This window comes from Abramis brama, assembly GCF_963993115.1.
Source record: "Abramis brama genome assembly, chromosome: 8".
Classification (NCBI taxonomy): domain Eukaryota; kingdom Metazoa; phylum Chordata; class Actinopteri; order Cypriniformes; family Leuciscidae; genus Abramis; species Abramis brama.
The window spans coordinates 9,775,064-9,791,694 of record NC_139970.1 but is presented as its reverse complement, the minus strand read 5'-3'; the positions used below and the strand labels follow the sequence as shown (position 1 = coordinate 9,791,694).

Below are 16,631 nucleotides of genomic sequence, written 5' to 3'. Positions count from 1 at the left end.
CACACACCAACGGCTAATTTCCTTCAGGATTGAGAGCTCCCGTCGCCTATGTCCTCTAGATATTATTGATAAGCTGATTAAAATGGATGAATGGCAGCCACGCATCTTCACAGATGGGAAACTCTCCTCTGGAGTTATTCTGCTCATATATGTGAAGCCTGTGTGTGTTCTTGAGTCTTATATGATGTGTTTCCTCAGACCATCTGCGAAGAACTGGACCTCATATGAGATGATTGAAACACAAACCCTTGTTTACCTAACCGTGCCGTCCTGAAGTGCTGCTATGCTTCTGCTGGTGTTGAACACCTGTGTGTGTGTGTGTGTGTGCTTGAGGTTTAATGCTCCGGGCTGGGTTTTGGGGGTCTGGCCCTGATCTGGACCCTGTTGTCCAACACCCGGTGACTGTTTTGGGGTCAGAACACCCAAGGTCAGGCAGTGACATTGCGGTGTGTCTTTTAGAGACACGAGTATTCCCCAGATTTAAGATGTTATGATGATATGGACATCAAGTTCAGTCTAAAAGATGGCTAGTTTGACTTCATAGTCATTGACTCTAGTTTAACTGTCTGTGAACTACAGTACAGCAGCAGAAACTCAACACACCTGTCCTTTCAATAGAGTTTGTTTAATTAGTTTCTATCCTAAAGTTTGAAGGTGTATAGCCTAGATCGAAAATAATCGTTTACTCACCCTCACGTTTTTACGCCACTGTTTACGCCACTGGATAATAATAATACAAAAACTCTTATGTGATATAGCCTAAACTCACAATTGTGAGTTATATAGCCTAGTCCTATTCTGAGGGAAAAAAGTTTATATAGGCTATCACAATTCTGACTTTATAACTTGCAATTGGGAGTTTATATCTCGCAATTTTGACTTATTTTCACAGAATTATGAGTATATTTCACAATTCTAACTTTATAACTTCCAATTGCGAGTTTATTATGTCAGAATTGCGAGATGTAAACTCACAATTGCAGGAAAAGTCAGAATTTTAAAATAAAAAGTTGTCTAATTTTTTTATTCAGTGGCGGTTCAAGCTTTGACAGAGCTTTGATAGAGCGTCCCGGCTGCTCTCTTCCAATGAGAGTGAAAAAATGTAAAAATAAAATAAAAATTAATGGGCTTTTATTTTAGTTTAAGCTTTAGTAATTTTTATGTGCTGTTGTTATTTTTATTAATTAATTAAACACTAAAATGATTATGAATTAACTCGTCGTTTACATTGATTCTGCAAGTCTTTTATTTCATGAGTGCGTTGTGTCGTTATAATGATGTAATTAAGGCCGGTTTTGGATGTCGGTGGACCTCACAGCTTTAGTCACTGAAGAAAGCCCAGTTCTTCTGTCGTCTGCGCCTCCCTGGACTATACAAAGACCCTCTAACGGTTGTAAACTGACCCAGTGCTTGATTACGCCAATTACTGGCTCCTTTAATTATGCAGGACGCTGGGACAGGAATGCTGTCGTCATGGACACCGTCTGCGTGGCCAATCACAAGCAGAGTTTGTGGAGTCAGAAAAGCACCTGTAATGGAGGCTGAGGAACGGAGGAACTCTAATCGTTTGGAGAAGTGGTCATAGACCGCTCCTCAATTCGGCACGTGGTTTCAGGCAGCGCACACACACCCGGCAGAATGAGTCACACACACCAATGACTTGCTTTCTTCTGTGGGACACAAAAGAAGATATTTTGAAAGATTTCTATACAATGAAAGTCAATGGTGTCCAAAACTATGTCAGACCCCATTGACTTTCATTAAATGGGAAACAATATATATATACAAATTATATATTTTTTTATATAGCCTATATAATAAAAAATATAAATATTCCACAGAATTTTGAATTCTCTCATATATTTTCATTTGAATTTAAGCTTTACTAATTTATGTGCTTTTGTAGTTTTTATTAGTTAGTTTTTTTGTTCTTTATTTTAGTTTTAGCAAATTAGTACTTCAAAACCGTGTCAGACCCCATTGACTTTCATTAAATGGGCAAAAACACTTTACATTTTTCAAAAAAATTCCCACAGAATTTAGAATTTTAATTTAAATGTAAGTTTTAGTAATTTATGTGCTTTTGTCATTTTTATGTTATTCGCTTATGTTTTTTGTTCTTTGATTTGGTTTTAGTAAATTAGTACTACACCTATTTTAGAGTTACCAAGGCAAGGCAAGTATATCATGCAGGTTTGGAAGGACAATTAAAACTTTTGGGTGAACTTTCACTCAGTTAGTGGTTTCAACACAGCCCACACACACACTAAACCCAAGCATGCGTGTAGTAATAGTGGTGTTGTCTTAGTAAACACCACTAATGAGTGTGCTGTGTTGGAGTGGCCCAGCAGTGTTTGCTGCTCCAGGATCCTGGCCGTCCCACGCTCAGCGTTCAGGCGAGGGTGTCCCACATAAAAGAACAAAAGCTACATCCCGATCAATACAAGTAATGAGTTTTATCTCCAGTGCAGCGTGTGCTTGTGTGCCTCGCTCTAATCCCGAGTCTTCACGGAGCGGCTTGATTCTTCGCGTGTCTTGGCGGGTGTCTTGCCCGGGACATTATCCTGCTTTAAAGGGTCCGGTCTGAGCCGGTGTGTCCATCTGTTCACTGTCTGCCTCTGTGTTTACTGGAGTTGTACATGCTCTGCCAGTGACGTCCTCACACAGGTCGAAGCAGCAAGTGGAGGAAAGCTCTGTTCACACACTTAGTTTAATGTGTAGCGGATGTGACCTTATAAGCCCACTTGCTGTTAGTTGGGAAAAATTAAAAAGATAAATGATTTGTTTCACACCAAATCCACACTGTCATTTGTTACAGTCATTTTGGAGCCAATCAGATGTCCAGTTCTGTTGTTGTTGTTGTTGTTGTTACGGTCTTGACCAGGTGGAAGCAGCGAGTTGAGAAAAGGTCAGATTTACTAACAGCTTGTGCCAGCGTAAACCCTGTTTTGGCGTTATAAAACTACTGTCAGGATTTACTGAAGACACGCAGTGAAAAGGCGTGGACAGGGTTATTTTTGCGGCTGATCTTATTGCATGTGCATTTGTAGGAGTTTCCCTTTCAGAAGCAAACATGTATGGGAGGAGAGTATTTAAATCAGGGTTCACCAATCTCGGTCCTGGAGGGTCGCTGTCCTGCAGAGTTTAGCTCCAACCCCAATTAAACACACCTGAACCAGCTAATCAAGGTCTCACTAGGCATACTAGAAACTTTTAAACAGGTGTGTTGGAGCTGGTTGGAGCTAAACTCTGCAGTGACAGCGGCCCTAAAAGAATCATGCAAGGTGATTAACTGAAGTTTCCGCTAGTCAATTAACTGGTATTCGCAGCATTATTTACCGCCTGAAAAAAGTACGTCTTAAAGACGACCTGGTAGATTGCGTTGGTCATTATTAGAGGTCGACCGATTCTTTGGTTTTGCCGATATATCGGTGCCGATAGTTGATTGACTGCCGGAGAGCGGCGAGAAACGCATTCGATTTCTATTATAATACTATAACTACTATTGTCCTCTAGAGGACAAATAACACTATCACTGCTGAGTTGTTTACGTTAACACATCACACATTACACGGAGAGCGCTGACACTTTAGATGCAGCCTACACACACACACACACACACACAGCGAAACGGTACGAATACAGAACACTAAAGTACATGTTGCCATATCATTATAAAGTAATTCATTTGTTGACTAGATGCTGCATTAGCAGAGAGAGAACAGAAGTGTGTTTGCCGTCGAGTCTGTGAGGACTTTAGTACCTCAAGCGGTTAAAACACGCAAACCTCAAGCAAATGTTTTATGTCGCAGTTGTCACCATCTATCGGCATTCTGCATTAGTTTATATCCAGCTGGTCACTTCTATGCATTCATTAGCCGGGGAAGTTTCATATTTAAAGCTTATGACGTGATTGCTTTCTCAACATTAAAGGTAGGGTAGGTAGGATTTTTCTATAAAAAAAACATTCCAAATTTGTTTAAACTGTCTTTATATACCAATACATAATTAAAATATAAGTACTCTGAAAAAGAGAGTATAAAAATCGAGTGTCTGTAGACCTCTCACGACTGTTGTAAACACAGCTCATTATTTCCATTCACTCCACCCCCTCCCTTCTGGGCTCCTTCCAAAGCCACGCCCCCAAAACACATGAACGCGCGACTCCGACCGCTGAGCTGAAGACAGCGCATTATTTATGAATGACGTCGTGACGTAGAGCGAACGTAGAGTTTTGTTTTGCTCTGCTCTCTGGCTGCGCTGTCACGCTCGGTCTACGTCACGACGCTTCCTGCGTTACGTCCTACGTCATATGCCAGCAACCATCTCCATGAACGCGCACCGACCGCCACCGGAAGCCAGTTATTTTCGTTTATAAAGTTTTAAATATGTATATTTTTACGACAAAACTGCACGGATTACCCTCAGAAGGCCTTCGTTTATCCCCCTGGAGCCGGATGGATTATTTTTGTGAAGGATGCATGCACATTTTGCGACTTGAATCAGCTGGACCCCATTGCTTCACATTATAACCACTGAAAGATCTAAGACATTTTCTAAAATAACTGAAAATGTGTTCGTCTGAAAAAAGATTGACATATGCATCTCGAACGGCTTGAGGGTGAGTAAATCATGGCTTAAATATCATTTTTGGGCGAACTATCCCTTTAATGTGCGTGTCATCAGTAGATCACGTGCAGACCTTTCCACTTCCATCGCCTCTGTTTGTGAATTGCGGTCTCATGCTAATTTGCCCTGTTTAGTAAATCTGGCCCTTAGTTTCATGTGTAGGGGATGTGACCTTAAAGAGCCCATGGATCATATAAGCCCACTTGCTGTTTATTGGGAAAATTAAAAAAGATAAATTATTTGTTTCACACCAAATGCAGTCATTTGTTACGGTCATTTTGGAGCCAATCAGATTTCCAGTTCTGTTGTTGTGTTGCTACTGTCTGACAGTCACTGTAAAAGTTGTGCCATTTTTACCATTTGAGAAGACTGAAAAAATGCTATTTTTATAGTATCCACAAAACTTTCTTGTATGGAGCATAAAAGAAGATATTTTGAGAAATGTCTCTCAGTGCCGCCCAAGTCACATACTTGTGCACTATTCTATGACTTATAAATATGAAGTATTAATAGTGCTAATAATCACACTGCAAATTCCCAAAAGAAAAAGTTCTCTAATGGCGCTTTTCCACTACACAGTACCAGCTCGCCTCGACTCGGCTTTGTTTGGTTTTCCACTGTGTAAAAGTTGTACCTGTACCTGCTTCCAGGTACTTTTTTTCGTATCACCTCCGGCGAGGTTCTAAGCGATCTGAGGCGATACTAAAATGTGACGTGAAAACACGACAGACTGCTGATTGGTCAGAGAGAATCGTCACTATTCACTGCGTCATCATTGCACGCGCCAGACGGAGTATCCTGAATAACAGCAAAAACAAAAACATCCAAAAACAGCATACACTCGATTTCCTCCATTGTCCTGTGTGTGTGGGTAGCGGGTGTGTCTTGCGTAGAAGATTAAGTCACGGCAGTTTCCTGCGGCGTCGCTATAATGACCAGGTACTATTGTGGAGGTACTATCTGCAATGGAAAACGGAGCGAAAAGCGAGCCGAGCCGAAGCGAGTCAAGTTGAGCTGGTACTGGTAATGGAAAAGCGCCATTATACCCGGATAATACACTAAAATTAACAAAAAAAATGAAGTGTGGAGGGTTGGACACTTCATGCACTCGACTGTTGCACCTTTAATTTAAAGCTGTAGTCTACGATGTTGAAAATCGGTCGAGAAAGCCTGAGACGGTTGGGAAGTTTTAAAAAACTCAACCCACCCCTCCACACACACACCCCTCCCCTCTGTGCTACCTGATCCCTCCCACCGGGAAACGACCTGAACAACGTCACTCAGTCAAGCTGTGATCACCGGTAGTAAACAGCGCATCTTGTTCAAATTCCGATCGGCTCGAACAGAAACCCGCTAGGCTGAAATATATTCAAGCACTTCAAGAAATATAATTACTTTGACCCGTGATAGGCGATGCTAAACGGCTAACATTCCAAAGCCGACCGGCAGCATGAGCATGTTGTCAGACTGATAAAAAGCTATTTATGTAACACCTCACACCATAAAAGTATAAATAAATGCTTACCTGCTCAACAAAAAGTCAGCCGTGTCAGCGTCGGTTTTCAGTCCCAAATCTCCACTGCTGAGCTGATGCTACTTTGCTAGCTACCATAGACTGTCAGCTGCTTGCCCGCAAAATTTCATGTCGCAGGAGGGGGGCGGGGTGCGGTGGGGTGGAGACGCGAGCGCCACGTGGAGTTTCAAGTGGAGCGGGGGATTGGATGAGAGCAGTTGACCAATGTAAGCTGTCCGGCCGGACAAATTCTCTGCAGCTGTACACCCAATAGAGTGAATGGATTTTTTTCATTCTTTTTTCTCTTCATATTGTTAGGATTGTACTGTAGAACCATAACCAGCATCTAAACGAGGTTATTAATAATGAACAATCTTTGAAATCGTAGACCATAGCTTTAATAAGCAAAATATCATCTATCATATCAGAGAGTGAATAATGACAAAAAAATAATATTTTTTTTGGTTGAAGTATCTTCTAAAAATTATTCTTCTCTGTATTTGAAAGATGGATTTCATGAGTATTTGCAGCTATCAGATCACACTGCATGTGACCACAAAAAACATAAAAAATATTATAATTAAGAATCTTCTTTAGCGTGAAAAGAACTAATGATCTGCACGTAAGTGTTAACTTTATTTTTTGGGTCAAATGATTTTATTAGGAATAGCGCAAATAAGCCCACTAAGCTCAAAAATCAACCTCATAATACATAACAGCATATAAAACTGATTTAATTGTGCTCAGAACATGTCATTTTAATCCATTGAACTTTACCCACTTACTTTATTTTTATTGTGGGGACGAACGCCATGCTGAGCAAAACATAAATCAAATCCATAACAGCACTTTGCTGCACTTAAGGTGCGACTCAACTCCGGCGAATTATATTATGAATCCATACAATCTGTATTTCTGCATGAGAGCTTGTTCGTTGACCACCAGAAAGCTGCTGGGTTTGAAAGTGGCTTCTAGGTTAGCTGTGCTTCATGCATCGCTACACTATTGACAATAGACAATAGAGAATTTTTTCTGCGACGTTTTTTGGCCAATATTTCGCTATTATGACCGAACCTTTACTCACAAGCTGCAGATTTGCTGTTGGGTGTCTTAAAGACTTTTCTGCTCTGTCCTTTAATAACATCAACTTAATAATCTTTGCAACACCTGCATTAGATTTGATTGTGACATTTTCTAAAAACATATCTACTCTAACCTCACTGTGACGGGCTGAGTTTCTGAATACGTATCAGCCATCATTGACATGTATATGTGTGTGTTCAGATGTACTGTATTCATCTGTCTGAGTTCAGAGTCACGTGAGTTCTGTACAGCTCAGTTTCATTAGCTGGACTGGGGAGGAAGTTTTGAGTTTTGAAAGTTGTGTCTCTTGTGTCTTGAATGACAAAGCAAATTTGGAAGACAATATATAAGGATATATAAGGAATCCATTATTTTTATTGTAGTTTGATGACCTCCAAATGGCTCCTCATACATCATCTACGGTGTGTTGCTCATTTCCATTTTGTCCGTTTCTGTTTTAAATCAGCATGAAGCAGATGTTGTAATGGTCTTTTCTTCTCTATTTGTGACGTATATCCGAGTAAACGGGTTCTAGAACAAGAATAAATCCGAGTCTGAGGACGTGAACAGCTCCGGGTAGAACGTCACAGGTTTCCATCTCGTAAGAACGGTTATGACGTGGCGTGAATGCAGCGTAAGCTCGATGAACAGCGGCTGCTGTTTGTTTGTGGCTCTCGGACCGAATGCAGTGATTGGACGAACATTTTTTTGGTCCTGAGACTTCCACAAAAGATATATGTACATGTTTTAATATTTATGCCACTTCTATTATTGATTTCTATCAGGATGTGAAGAGAGTTTCAACCCTAGTGAAAAATAAATTTACTAAAATATATTTGAAATACATTAATTTAATGCTAAGTATACTATAAATACATTTAATATAATGAAATACCCTGCTGTTGGTATACTAAATTGATATACTTAAAGTCTGCTCAATTGAAACAACTAATGTTGTACTTAATGTACTTTAATAATCCAGAAATAGTGCTGAAGTCCAACTAAAGATATACATAAGCGTATTTGATTGTGCTAAAGTGGAGCTTTTGCAAGTATACTTCAGGTACACTTTACATATCTTGCATGTAACGACTGACATTATACAGAGATCATACTATCCTTACTAATAATGATATTAAAACACATTTAGGCTTAATAGTAATGCATGTGCATTGTGCAATAAAGACGTACTCCAAATAAAGTTTAATTTTAATATTTATCAGTAAGTCTTAAGTGATATGTCAGTAAATATGTTAATTGATTTGTACTTAGAATGAAATAAATGTATTTTAAATAGGCTAGATTTTGGTGTATAGGTTTATTCCACTAGGGAAGCAGTATAGCACTAAGGGCCCTATCTTACACCCGATGCAATGCAGCGCCAAGCGAGACGCAAGTGTGTTTTGCTAGTTTCAGCCCGACGCAGTTATCATTTTCACATCCTGCGCCCCGTTGTTTAAATAGAAAATGCATTTGCGCCCATTTGTGCACCCATGGGCTGCTGGTCTGAAAGCGAGGTGTGTTCAGGCGCATTGTTGGACTGTTGCTATTTTGAAGGACTGAAATAGACTGAGCCATTGACCATCTGAAACCTGGTCTAAAGTCAATGGCGCAATATATATATATATATATATATATTTTTGTTACTTAGTGAGTGCGTTAGTAATGTGCGCCTATAGGCGGGTCCACAACGCGCGTACACTCTGCTTATTAAACACACAGAGACGCACGTACAGCAGTATATAAACATGACAAATATCTAAAATAAAAGGATTACAATGTAAAAGATTATTATTGTGTACATAAAGATATGGTGGAATCCGGCTTGTCCCGTAGATGTTCTGCTTGCACACTTTTACCTTGCGCACGAGCAGACCCGCTCGGTCTTTCCACTATCAAATTCCGTCATGTAAATAGCGAATCCGCCATGGCACGAGCGCAACTGGCATTTAAAGGGAATGGGAGATGAGACTCTGATTGGTTTAACGCACGTAAAGCCCAAAACACACCCATTACTCATTATGAGAATAGAGACAACATTTTTAGACCATGCGCCGGGAGCGCCGACCATTTTTCCCGTCGTTAAACTAGCAAAGGTGGATTCGGACATGTCCGAAGAGAACTTGCGCCGTGCGCTTTAGACCGTGCGCTTAGATCGTTAAAATAGGGCCCTGAGTGTTTATGAAAAACACAAATTGCCCACCCAACCTTTAACATCAGGTGTAAATGACACCCTAAAGCGACTCCTAATCGGTCCCTGCCTTGGGATTTAGTAGGCGACTTGATAAAGGGCACAACTGTGTCTTTGCTCCGGGATGCAGATGAAGCAGCGTGAGATCTCAACTCCTGTCGAGAGGATTTTACATATCTCCCAATGCAACATACCTCACACGTCTGTGCTCTTCGTCTAACAAATCAGATAAAACCCTGTTATTGAACCAAATAAGCAAGGACACTTCCATTTTCTAACCTTTCCATGTTACTTTCACAGTGGATTAGCCATGTAAAACAATTCCTGACAATGCGGATCAGTTTGACAGAGAAACTATATTTTTATATTTTCAGATGAAAATGTGATTAGTGCTAATAGCTAATAGTGAAAATCTTGTTCATCTTGAACTTTTTTCTTAAAGAAGCCATTCTTATAATGGCCATTGTAATAATAATCCATACATTTGTGTCTTTAATTTTGGTTAGTATCTCCATTCTGCCTGAAGCATGTGTGGGAGAGGTTTGCTGACAGATAATCAGGGTGGAGAGGGAATCCACAGGCCTCGCACAATAATGGGAGATTATAAGAAAGAGAACCTAAAGCAAGAATTGCCACTAGAGAAGACGAAACGTAGACTGCCTATATTCTCATGCATCTTTGTGGGGTTTCAGTTCATCTTATTCAAACAGAAATGAGCAAGATAGACCAGCGGAGCCACATCAGTCAAAAAAAAAAAAAAAAAAAAAAGCTGCTATCACTTCCATAGACTGACATCTTGGGTTTTGAGAGAACCAATTCCCAGAAGAGACCCAGGTTGGATACATGATAAAACTTTCTTCAGTAAAACACAAAATGTGATGTTTGGCATGGGACGGACACTCTTGAGCTTGAGGAGTGACAAAAGGTCCCCATAAAATTATCTTAAAGTCCCCCTGTGCTGAAAATCCAGCTTTTAATGTTGTTTATGTGTCTATGTGGTGTTTTTAATATGCTTTAAGACAAACCATGTGTAAATTCATAAGTCGACAGCATTGCTGAGTATTTTCTCCTTAAAACTGCAGTGAACCAAAGACAGTCTCAAAAACACGCTTTGAAATCGCTGGTGTTTCTGACGTCACAAACTACCTTGTAACCAATCAGATCAACGTGTGATCGTCAACGAGTGGATCTCTGAGCTGAGTGAGTGAGTGGAGGCGGGGCTCATTTGCATATTCATAGAACCACGTATACTAAATGAGGCAAGGGTGTCCAGTTACATTCAAGATATTTTAAGGCATGAATAAATATTTTTTCAAGGAAAAAACGTTTAAATATGTCATTTTGCTGATCAAAGATGAGTTTTAAGGGATCAAATGATTGACTACATGGGGACTTCAACAGTAATAACAATTACAATTCTGTCAGATCCTCACACAAAGCTACTGTATGACTAAATAGCACACAGGTTTTATGGACCACTTTTATGGTGCTATTTTTATTTTTTGATGCTGCTGTATTTGGAGCTTGTGAAGGTGAGCACAGTATATGAAGTCAAACAGCCTCGGAAAAAGAGGAGAGAAGTTCCTCAACTGCTCAGCTATGTATAAACTGAAGATGGGAATCAACTTCCCATGGGAATCTGTTTTCAGCTGACGGCCGTTGAGAAGAGACTTCCTAACTGACAGGAAACCTGGTGAGGCTGAGATGGCACTTCTCTAATCTCTCTGCAGAAATGACAGCACCTCAGTTGACCCTCGGTATAGCTTGGGAAGTGGCAGTGATGAACACAACGACGATTGGCCTCATAAGCTCCGCTGGCTAATCTGCATGAACACAGGAGGAGGAACAGCTGGTGAGATACAGCAAACATAACAGCCTGGAACTGATCAAACGATGGTGCCGAGGATAGGCTTCAGAAGGCCTCTGCAACCCACAGCTTCCCTCAACGTCGGGGACTCTTAAAAACAAGCATTTCTCAGAAATAATCGACTGAAAATGAAAACGTACTCCCCTTCATCTCATTCCCAAAGGAAGTTCTTTCATCTGTGCAACACAAAAGAAGATAAGATATAATTATCACACTTGTTTCCTGTACAATGAAAGTGACAAGGTGACAATCTCCAAACAGCACCATGAGGCAATCATAGAAGTCGTCCATAAATCGTGCATTATATTTTAAGTATTCCTAAGCCATACAGTCCAATTAAAATAATGCTATTCGCTGAAAAATGTTGCATCCATGTTTTAATATGTTGAAAACGTGCATGTTGTGATCCGTCGTGAGTTTGAAATTAACACACGCCAACAAATCCATGGACTTACACTATTAACAAGCAACCTATACTATAATATTAGTGTATATTTATATTAACATCCTATTTAAAAATAACTACAATATTACTCTAAAAAGTGTATTCATTATGTTTTGTAACTTATTAATAGTCACGTTTTGGACCGTTAATGAACAAATCTTATACCCAGTGATAGTGTTTACCTAAGATTTGTTAATTAACGGTCCAAAACGTGACTATTAATAAGTTACAAAACATAATGAATACACTTTTTAGTGTAATATTTCACAATATTTCAGTAATATGTTCATGTCAGATTTCACAAATCGATTCGATTCTGTTTTATAAGCTCGTTTCAATGTAATATTTGTATATAAGGCACAGCACATGTCAATATTTCATAAGGAAAACGATCTCTCAACTAATAATCTACTCAGGGAACCCTGTCAGTTTGTGTGTTATTATAATACTTACGGTTAAACTCAGCAACAGAGTCCATGATGTTGTGCTGTAGCTGAAGAGGAAGATATGATGGGTTAACTGTTTGAAGCAATCCGTCACGCTGTCTTGATAGAGTTTGAAAGCTGAGACTTTGTTTCATATCAAAATAGCACAGAGCTTATTGCGATTAATGGATGCCAGGCACTACAAATAATGTTTAGTGACATTACTGAAAACAGCATAGACTAGATCAGTCGATCTTGGTTCGTCAAATGAAGATTGATTCAGATTGATTAATCAATAGTGTCAGGCCAGCCCTAGCAAACACAGCAGGTGTCATGATGATCACAGAGATTCAGCTTTAATTGCCAGATCACTCACAGATCGCACTGAGCGTGACAGAGGCATTGCCTTCTGTCTCATGACTTAACTTGGGGTTATTTTTATGAATAGGAAAACATTTAAATGGCTGGTAAAAAATTATTAGGCCAAGCTTGGCGTGACACGTCTTAATGAGAAAAAACATTTATTTTCCTTTTCATACAAGTGTGAAATGACATTACTAAATTGTGATCTGTGAAGAGATTTATTTTAGTTTTTTGGTGTACATTTTTCTTCAAAAAGCTTTATTATATGCTGGACAAATCCACAAACAATCATTGGATATAGTCTGTGGTTTTCTAGGTCTTTATCCTACAAAAGAAGCAATTTAGACTCAATAAAAAGAGGAAGGCACAGAAACAGATTTTCTCCCCAGGCGGTGACCCCTTCTGAACCACTGAACTACATAACTGCAGAAGAACAACTTTAATAATTAAATATGCTGTTGACATTCAGCATCTGAAACACACCACACAGTTTAATCCACACTCACTGCACAGAGATGCTTTCATATGCTGTGAATATAGTCACGGCTGAAGAGAGTGCACGTGGAAAAGGTCCATTAATGTCACTTTATTTTTTAAAAGATTGTGTTTAATAGTCAAAGTCCCAAAGAACTACACTAACCATAATCCATCACCGATCAGAGAATGTTCCTGTTTCCATGGAAATGAAAATGATAACATTCCCTTGAAGCCAATAAAACATATTGTTTTCATACTTTCATAATCATGTCATTGTCATGAAATAGCAGTGCTTTTATAAGTGAATAGTTTTGCATTGCACCATTGTCTTGTAGCTTTGTATTTGTTGGATAATGTTGTGATTTATCTTAGTATGTATTCATGGCTAAAATATTTTTATGAGAATTTTAAATTTCTATGGAGAAAATCAATCTGAATCCTCTGAAAAAGTGTGCAGCCACTATTGCACTTTATTGCATTTTTTTGTTTTTAGACCTTTGGAGCATCTGATTTCTGACGTCTGATCGGCTTATTTTCTGACATGCTTGCAGAGAAAGGCTCACCAAAACAAAGTTACTGGTTTTTTTTACTCTTTCTGGGTTGGTAGATGCACTGGGGACCCGATTATAGCACTTAAACACGGGAAAAGTCAGATTTTCATGATATGTCCCCTTTAACTGAACATCACTGAGTCACAGTGTGGTTTCAGGAAGTGCTGGACATGATTTTCACAGTTAGACGGCTGCAAGAAAAATGTAGTGACCAACATCAGGACCTTTTCATGGCATTTTTTGCTCAGAGCAATCCTTACAAAATGTGGCTGTCCAAAAACATTTGAGGACTGGACAGGGACAGGAATCTGAACCCTTTAGTGAGTAAGACACATGAGTAAGACGAGGATTGACACTGACTTCTATAATATGAAAAATAAATAAATAAATACTATGGAAATCAATAGGGTCCATTAACTGTTTGGTTGCTGACATTCTTCAAATCACTGTATGTGTTTCTTTCTTCAAAATGTGTTCAGCTGAAGAAATAAATTCATACAGGTTTGGAACAGCTTGAGTTTGAGTAATTTACATTTTTGGGTGAACTATCCCTTTAAACGGCCGAATACAAACAAAACTATGTCAAAATGGCGTCTTGGGAAGTATTCATGCAGACACAGTCAGTTTGGGAACGTAAATAGTTGAGAAAGAAAACGCATGTGTATCAGTGTATTGGATCTGTGTGTTCGCTCTTAAAGTGACAGCAGCCTCATAAACCTGCTGTCGTCTGTCACGTTAATCAGACAAGAGACAGAAACACTTTAATTGTAAGCATTAATCGGTATTTAATTTTTACAGTGAAAATGATCCACTGCTATACATTTGATAATTTTATTTCATTTCTCTGTAGTATTTCTCACCTGAATGCTACTGTTAGGCCCACCTGAAAAACTATAGTCATGTTTATTTCACTTGTCTATTTATTCTATTGTATTTATACGTGCTGTTGTTTGCAATTTGTTTATTTGTTCTTATTTTATTACTGAATGTTTACTTGTCTTTTTTTAATAAATTTAGTTCAAAGTTTTAAATAAAGCCTCCCTGTGCGTGTGAAAGCTATTTCAACAAAATTACCCAAATGATCATATATGTCTATATGGCCGTTTTCCCAGTGGTACTGAATATGAATATTCTTCAAGGTATATCAAAGTTATAAATGCCAGTATTGTGAAAACACTAGTAAGTGACACACTTATTGAGTCCTGTACTGTGGATAGTTGCTAGAGCTGACTCACAATGACATTTGTGAGGTCTTAAATGGCTGTAGCGCGCAGTGAAGCTGATCTGTGCACAGTATGGGGCACGTGGGCCCGCACACACACCTCACACCAACAGGCATTGTGTGGGGGGTTCGCTTAGTACAACAACATTCTCTGAAGCTCTTCATCAAGCTCCATTGTGCTGAGGGATGGTTTACGGAAAACCTGTAGTCCAATATGTGACATGAATGGAAGAATGAACCCAATTTCCCGTTAACAGTGTCAGTGTCAGTGGAAGGAAGGTTTTCCCGTTATTCCTGTCTGGCAGGATTGTGCTGAGTCAAGGGGAATTAAACATCAGATGCTGTGATGAGAGAAGCTTAAAGACTTTTACAGAAAACGTTAACAGAAAAAAAAGGAATATTGAGACATTTTCTTTATTCCATTTGGGGAATTTCTTAGAGGGTTGGGTATCAAGTAGCTAATTATCACAAGTAATTATACAAATCAAAATTTGTATAAATAAAATGGCATTTAGATCAAATGTGTTTCTTCTCCATAAATTAGGTTAATGATTAGAAATTAGCCTTAATAAATGTGATTGGTCGACAGGAGGGATCTAATTTTGCTTTCATGGCTCAGGATATGTGCTTCTCTTCTCCATTTTATTGTTGTTGAATAAGTCTGTGTTTTTGAGCGTCTCGGTTCACATTAAATGTCGTGAAACCAAATTCACTGAGCAGTTCCTGAGGAACATCCGCAGATGAAACACATCTGGAGAGACTCACTTGTTGAATCCCAACGGGAAATCTCCCAGGATACGCTTCTGAATTACTCCATACCTTATAGTCCTGGAACATTAATATTTAACACTGGCTGTGAGTCCAGTGTGTTACTCTACCTGAGCTACTCTTGGGTTACTGGATTTTAGATATATTACTCTGAATTATAATTTGTATGGATATGTTGGTCTTAGATTGATTTCCTAAAGGCTTCTTGTTGGCTTATTAGAGCTTGTGTTTAGTGAGTAATTACTCCTGTTGTTAACTGTTGCATTAGTTATAGGCTAGAGGTTTCTGATTGTTGCTTGTGTGCTTGTGGAGAAGAGGCTGTATCAGATGTAATCGAACACTTGCATGTTTGAGAAGGAGCTTTGTGTTGGGTCAGTTTGATAGACAGGTCATATGTATGTGTGTGTGTGTGTGTGTAGAGGCAGTGGGATCCGTGTGAGAGCTCAGTTACGCTGGTGTCTGATAGGCTTGGCTGTTCTGTTCCTGTCCTCAGGTAACCACACACCAACCATTTCAATGACTGACACTCTCATCTAAACAAGCATGAATATATATTTCAAACGGTCATGGGGAACTCAGTCATAAAGACAAAAATAACAGCACTATTTTTGTTGAGTTTGGTGTTATGTATTGTGTTATAAGTTCACCCAAAATAAAAATTACTGTCATTACACCCCTAATGTTTAGACTTAGTCCTAATCCTTCCAAAATCATGTTCGGCATGATGATGTTTAATGCCCCCGACAACCTCTGTAGTCCCATAGACAACGCTTGTTAATGACCGCCTTAAAAATTGCTGATGTATTTTATGTCTTAGTATAAAATGTGAGAATATCTTGAGCTTGTGTTAACCATTTAATCAAAGTCCCATTTAAAAAAAAAACTATTGTCTTCAGGACGATGGGACTGGAAGTGCTAAAATGCGAACTCATCCTGCAGCTCTCCATGCTTCAGGGTGTTCAACCAATGGAAAACATTCAGGAAACCTGTTTGAAAACAGTCAGTTCATGCTTACATAAGTAGTGCAGCTGGCTCAGTGTTTATTTCTGAAGTGTACCAGATTTCTACCAATATGATTATAAATGGAGCACTTCTCG

General features: G+C 39.1%; 1 protein-coding gene across 6 annotated transcripts in view; it reads left to right on the top strand.

The window, feature by feature from the left end:
- The window catches only part of osbpl6 (oxysterol binding protein-like 6), a 67,247-nt gene that overhangs the window by 193 nt on the left and 50,423 nt on the right, over positions 1-16,631 (top strand). The gene's annotated exons all lie outside the window — the stretch shown is intronic.